Raw genomic sequence first — 6,815 nt, forward strand, 5'->3', positions numbered from 1 at the left:
ATATTATTGGTTTAAGTTTGTTTGGTTTTTGAATTTCGCGCAAAGCTACACGAGGGCTATCTGCGCTAGCCGTCCCTAATTTAGTAGTGTAAGACTAGAGGGAAGGCGGCTAGTCATCACCACCCACCGCCAACTCTTGGGCTACTCTTTTACCAACGAATAGTGGGATTGACCGTCACATTATAACGCCCCACGTTTTCAATGTATTATATGTTTGATAATTATGTAATGTGGTGTTCTAACTTTCATTAATTAACATATATTACCTAAACTGAGAATAAACTATTTTATAGGGTAGTGCATGTGAAAATAAAGTATAATGATTTTAATTATATTCTAATTGTTTCTTGTCTGTAACAATTAATGATAACGGTATAGTTAGCCAGAATAGTTGTTTAAGTTTGTAACTACTACCATATTTTTCGGTGTACAAGATGATTCCAAATATAAAACGACCCTGGATGTTTTGAGCTAGTTAAGTGTATTTCTTTGAGGTTTGGTGTATAACATGACCTCTGTTGTCTGTCAAGTCTAGGATGTTACTTTTGTAAAGAGTATGTGTCACTTTTAAACAATGAACTCTAGGATATTCAATATAACCACGATTGTGTTTTTTCATGCAATTCAAATGCTACACACAGCTCAATCCGGCCTTCATTATATCACAAACATGTAACAAGCAACTTTACGAAGTTTTCATTACATTTTAAATCGTTTTATATAATCAAAATATCAAACCTTATGATGTTCTACAAAACCATATTGGGCCTAACATGGCTAGGTGATAAAGGCGCTCGACTCGCATTCTGAGAGTCACTAGTTCGAATCTTCATCTGATCAAATATGTTCGCCCTTTCTGCCTTTTAAGCGTTATAATGTGACGGTCAATCCCAATATTAGTTGGTAAAAAAGTAGCCTAAATTTTGGTGGTGGATGATGGTGACTAGCTGTGCCTTCCCTCTAGTCTTACACTATTAAATTAGGAACCGGCTAGCGCAGATATCCTTCGTGTAGCTTTGCGCGAAATTAAAAAGAGCAATAAAAACATGTTAATAAAATTAACGTGTGCTACATACAATATTACCAATATTTTACAATGACAAATACGATCAAAACATTTCAGATCAAAATGACTTGATTAATTGTAATTAACACGTTTGAGAAATAACTTCTAGGTGTAAAACTCGAGACAAATATGTCATTATAACACACTAGATGGCATGATATCGACTCATTTACTGAAAACGTTGTTGTTTTGAATTAAGCACAAAGCTACACAATGAGCTATCTGTGCTCTGCCCACCACACTGGGGGCTACTAAAAACAAAGTAAAATAAACTACACAATTTTGGATAAATATGCTACCGACCGGAGAGTTCTTACTACACCTTTACTTTTGAGCCTATGTATTCATAGGTCTTATAAGACGAGAGGTGAAATCAGACATTGTTTTAAGACTAAAAGTATCGTCTTATACACTGGCTTATACCGGATCATCTACTTAAACTACGTATTTTATTTTCATATTAAAATCTGTACTGGTTCGGTTAATAGTTGTATTTTAAAATTATGTATTTCAAAGTGGTGTTTCATAGTAGATTGCGTAAAGTACGACGTACTGCAAGATATATAAAATAATTAATATTCTAACTAGTTTCTTCACTAGTCAAGTAATCGAAGTATCAGCATATTCTAATTTGCTAGAAGGACAGAAGAAAGTCTATGGGCTTATAACACTAAAATCCATTGTTCGTTCGTCGCCGTAAAATATATATTGTCTATCTTTCACATTCAAAGTAAAAGATGTGGCATATTTTTTTATGTTAAAGTAAAATATATGTTGTCTATCTTTCACATTCAAAGTAAAAGATGTAGCATATTTTTTGATGTTAAAGTAAAATATATATTGTCTATCTTTCACATTCAAAGTAAAAGATGTAGCATATTTTTTTGATGTTAAAGTAAAATATATATTGTCTATCTTTCACATTCAAAGTAAAAGATGTAGCATATTTTTTTATGTTAAAGTAAAATATATATTGTCTATCTTTCACATTCAAAGTAAAAGATGTAGCATATTTTTTTATGTTAAAGTAAAATATATATTCCATCGTTCGTTGTGAAAGTAAAAAAAACATGATCTATCTGTTACTGTGAAAACTAGCAGAGACGTTATTTTGAAAAATCTTTAGCGGTGTTTTGTCATTAAAACGTCGGACGATGTAAGAGGAGGTCTTCGGTCTTTACTCAGTCCGGTTCACTCTAAGTTATTCACAAAACGAGATAAGTGGCATGTAAACATATACTCACTCTCTTCACTTTCACAACGTATTTGTTGTATTTATTTATGTACCTCTTTCAAATATTTTCCATTTTGCTGTTATATTAAAGCAAAGAAAAACAAACAGTACATTAGACAAATCAAATGATAATTTAAGTTTAAATTAAGAACACAAAATGTTTTTGTTTGTTTCTAATTCAGGTTTAATCCAAGCTAACAAGAATGACCACATTCAAAAGTCGGATACCGGAACTGTCTAAGAACACAATCTGAAACCGACACTTGGCTACAATCTCTGTGAACGTTTGTTTGTTTGTTTTGAATTTCGCACAAAGCTACTCGAGGGCTATCTGTGCTAGCCGTCCCTAATTTAGCAGTGTAAGGCTAGAGGGAAGGCAGCTAGTCATCACCACCCACCGCCAACTCTTGGGCTACTCTTTTACCAACGAATAGTGGGATTGATTGGGACATTAGAACACCCACGGCTGAAAGGACGAGCATGTTTGGTGTGACGAGGATTCGAACCCGCGACTCTCGAATTACGAGTCGAACGCTTTAGCCGAGCCGTTTAAAATGATAGGCCACAGTTTGTTTATTTAATTTCTTAATTTCGTGCAAATCTACGTGAGGACTATTTGCGCTTGCCTTCCCTTAGTGTCAAGTTTTGTGTTGATTGGTCAAGAAATGAGGAAACATGGAAGAAAAATATATTCAATGATAGTTATTATTTCACTCGACAATATTATTTGTAAATGTTTAAGTATTATTGGCTGTTGTCGTTTATTGATAAAACAATGCATTACGTAACAATAATTAAAAAGTAATGCTTAGATTGTTTGTTTGTTTTGGAATTTCGCACAAAGATATCGAGGGCTATCTGTGCTAGCCGTCCCTAATTTAGCAGTGTAAGACTAGAGGGAAGGCAGCTAGTCATCACCACCCACCGCCAACTCTTGGACTACTCTTTTACCAACGAATAGTGGAATTGACCGTCACATATAACGCACCACGGCTGAAAGGGCGAGCATGTTTGGTGTGATCGGGATTTGAACCCGCGACCCTCGGATTACGAACCCAACGCCTTAACACACTTGTCCATGTCGGGCCTCTCTACGAACGATTGTGTGATATTTCATTTGTTGGTAGTTAGGTTCACATGAAAGTAAACTTTTAAATGAATCTAAAACAAATACATTTCTTCCATACCACAGTGGTTTAGTCGTAAGCTACTAATATTTAAAACAGTGTTTTGATACTTGAGATGAAAATGGCGCAAATGGGTGTTGTGCAGCTTACCAACAACGAACAAAAAATACATATTGTTTTTTTTCTAATACGTATTCAAAATTTTGAGCTCAACTTTTGATTAAATAACACTATTATTAGTTTTCTCAGCGTATTTCTACCCAAATAATTAAATTAAAGCTAATAAAACAATGATATTATTTGAGTTTTACTGGTTCCAAAGAAGTGCTAAAATCCAAACTCAAGGACAAACATAGACTGTCGGAAAGAGGTGTGTTCAGATGCACCCTAGTGTCAAAATATCGAACAAATGGCTATCGATAAACTTTCATTCACGAGTGAGTTTGTATTTTCTAGTTTGGAAGTAGTCGCTTTTCTTTATATCACCCTTGTTGAAAATGCATGGTAGCTGTTTGAATTGTAGATGAAACTGTTTGGATGGATATTCTACGTAAATGGAATGTGTCTTTAGTTAGTTTCCGGTAGAACGACTGACAAGCAGAATACACGAAGATACTTCGTCTTGTTTGAGATAATAGATTCTCCTCAGGTACCAGCAAAATCAATGCTCTAAGACCGAGGACTGGGATTGATATAAAGCAGTTTGTAAGTTTTATCTAGGAGCTGTATGATGATATTGCGTGTGTGTGTGTGTGTGCTTTTTCTTTTAGCAAAGACACATCGGGCTATCTGTTGAGCTCACCGAGGAGAATCGAACCCCTGATTTGAGCGTTGTAAATCCGAAGACCTACCGCTGTTTTAGCGGGAGCCGTGATGCTATTGCATAAAAAGAACAGCTGATGAATGGGTTATTAATACACTGAAGAACAGTTGATTGGTTTTGTTGTTAACCTGTAATTGTGGATGTGTGTTTCTAACGATAGAGGAAAGAGTCAACCAACATGAGTCCTGGTGGGCTGTCCATTCCAACCCCATATATTTCTTCATGAAAGGATTTCGACAGTTTTCTCAAAGTTGTCTTGCTAAGTCATTAATTCGAATATTAAGGAAATGTTTAAAGAACCAGTCGTTTCGCACATAGAGATATCGGTATAAAGATATGAAAAGTGACTTAAAGTTTATGTTAAGAAGATACTTTCACAAACAAATTGAGAAAAGAGTCACGAATATAACTGGTAGTTCAAGAGGGAATATGACCAGAAAAGTTAATAAGTTGTGGCGTCTTGACTAAAAGGAGAAAATACTGTCAAAGAGACGTGTTTGTCTGATTAGTGAATAACTGGGAAGTCTTATGACGTATAATATATATAAAGTGGTGGAATATGTGTGTGTTTTCTTATAACAAAGCCACTTCTGGCTGCGCTAGCTATCCCTAATTTAGCAGTGTAAAACTAGAGGGAAGGCAGCTAGTCATCACCACCCACCGCCAACTCTTGGGCTACTTTTTACCAACGAATAGTGGGATTGACCGTCACTTTATAACGCCCCCCACGGCTGAAATGAGCATGTTTGGTGCGACCGCTTAATTTTCACTGCTAAATTAGGAACAACTAGCGCAGTTAGCCCGAGAAGCTTTTGCGCGAAATTCAAAACAAATAAACAATGATCCTACTTGTTTGGTCCTGCGCCTAACGTTTACATGGTTTCATTATATCCAAAATTTGGCTCCTAGTAGTATGTCTTCGGAATCCCAACGTAAAACCGGGTTTCCATGTCCGTAGTGGGCAGCACAGATAGCCCATTATGTGGCTTAGTACTTAATTTTAAACCAGCTAAGACTATCAATAGCATGGCTACATATTTTGGTTCTTTCAATAATGTATACTGTTGATCTTCGTTGGGTGTTTGATTTTTTGTTATTCGGGTGGACAGCATAGTTCTAGATGTAACTGGTTTATCTTACATAAGACATTTTGTAAGTTATTAAAAATTAATAAGGTATATTTTATCCAGATAAGATTTAATTAATGAAGAACATGTTTATCAAAGAGTGATCGTTAAATAAATGAAAAGTGATCCTAAGATCGGAAATCGATCGATCAGATCGTTTTGTTCATCACGGTGACAAACAATAAGCACAAACATTATATTTAAACGATGTTTGGTGTTAGAACAATGAATGTTTTGTGTTTACCTTTTATAGAGAAAGCTGTGTTCTAAAACGAGTTTTCCTCCAACATGAGTGAAGATCGTAACCTCCTCTAAAATCATTGATTTCAAGAAGGCCGGTAAAGTTACACTGAAATCAATACCAACCGGCAGAAATTATGTGGAAGTCATGGTTATCCTAGACTTTAGATGGTGTAAGTTTTACAAGCAATACAAGCTTTAGGGGCTTAGTCCCAAAGGTTTTCAGTTAAACCGGTTACAAAGGGGGGTTAACCAGAAACATTAAATCCTAATCAAATGAGGTCAATGTACAAACAATAATAACAAAATAAACTTTATTCATCCTACTAGACGCACTTTCTGTGTTTTAGATCGTGGTTACGCCTAATATAAGGAAAGTCGTAAGATATAGTTGAAGATCATTTATTATTGTTTTTAATAGGCTCACAAAGCATCATAGATGTTATGAGGATGTTGAAAACCATTCACACAGTGCAGTTCAAGGTTGACAAATAACTGTCCTCAGTAAAATAGTCTTACTCTTGGAAATGTTTATCAACATTGAAATAGCATTTTGGAAGCTGTAATCAGTGATGACGAGAAAACCCAGTTGTAGGGAAATATGTATGTGTAAAAACGGCTGGTTTGGGTTGAAAAAAGTTTTATGTAGGTTTGTGAACCTGACGATGACCGAAATGTTGTTCGGTCCTTTACAATTTTCTCAACCCAAACGTTTATATATTTTGAAAGTTGTATTGAATGTTTCAAAACAAAACATCGAGTCCTTGAAGTTGAATATGAAGAATTGGTCTAACGAGTGTGTGTGTTTTCTTTTAGAAAGCCACAAAGGCTATCTGCTCAGCCCACCGAGGGGAATCAAACCCCTGATTTTAGTGTTGTAAATCCGGAGACATACCGCTGTACTAGCGGGGGGCTGGTCTAACGAAAGATCTTTGGTTCACAGTTGCCAACAAAGCAACACCAACAACCCTTCTCTACTTCAATTCGTGATTACGAGACAACCCATTTGTAGAGAGAAAATATATATTTAAAAAAGAACACAAAAGTCACTTTCAAAGTTTTCGAACGCTGCAAATCAAGTAAACACAACATAACCATAAAAAAACATCCAAATACTAAATAAATAAACAAACTTAAAATTGAAGAAGCCTTACTTATACAACAACTCTAGCCCAAAATTAACCAATACAAAGGAACA

The sequence above is a fragment of the Tachypleus tridentatus genome, chromosome 13, assembly GCF_004210375.1.
Source record: "Tachypleus tridentatus isolate NWPU-2018 chromosome 13, ASM421037v1, whole genome shotgun sequence".
NCBI lineage: Eukaryota > Metazoa > Arthropoda > Merostomata > Xiphosura > Limulidae > Tachypleus > Tachypleus tridentatus.